The sequence below is a fragment of the Crocuta crocuta genome, unplaced genomic scaffold (assembly GCF_008692635.1).
Source record: "Crocuta crocuta isolate KB4526 unplaced genomic scaffold, BGI_CrCroc_1.0 scaffold367, whole genome shotgun sequence".
Lineage (NCBI taxonomy): Eukaryota > Metazoa > Chordata > Mammalia > Carnivora > Hyaenidae > Crocuta > Crocuta crocuta.
The window spans coordinates 2,081,230-2,081,737 of NW_027527936.1; the positions used below are offsets into that span (position 1 = coordinate 2,081,230).

At 53.7% G+C, this 508-nt stretch overlaps 1 long non-coding RNA gene across 1 annotated transcript in view; it reads right to left on the minus strand.

Annotated features, from left to right (window-relative positions):
• LOC144221637 (uncharacterized) overlaps window positions 1–307 on the minus strand; it is a 67,878-nt gene extending 67,571 nt beyond the window's left edge. The window contains exon 1 of the long non-coding RNA XR_013332123.1: window positions 202–307. This is a non-coding gene — a long non-coding RNA (uncharacterized LOC144221637). The remainder of the gene's footprint in view (window positions 1–201) is intronic.
• Between the last annotated feature and the right edge of the window lie 201 nt (window positions 308–508).

The window sequence follows — 508 nt, forward strand, 5'->3', positions numbered from 1 at the left end:
GCCGGCCAGCCGCTCAGCCCACCCAGGGCACCGCACGCCGCGCGGCCGCCCACCCGGACACCTTGCCCAAGAAAGGCAACGTCAAGATGGAATCGCAGCCCGCTATTTCATTTCCCCCGAGGCGGCCGCAGGCAAAGAGCACAATAAATAAAATCATGCGCAAGGAATCCATCCGCCGAATAGAAATCCAGAGTCCCCTACCTTCGGCCTTGGGATGGCAACCTGGTCCTGTGTTCTCTGACCCACGGATCCAGCCCCTTCTTCATGAATTATTCCGGTCAGTCGGGATTTTGTGCATTTTTTTCATGAACACCTGTTTCAAGTAAGGGGTAAAGACCTTATTGAGAGAATTGTCCTCAGAAAATAACCTGTGCATACATATGTCCGTCCAGGCATGCGTGCGTGTTTGTGTACACACATATGCACACGGAATGTACATGGACATCGAAGCACCAAACTAGGCAGCTGGATAATGGGAGAGTCGGCTGGTTGTGAGCATGCTCGCGCC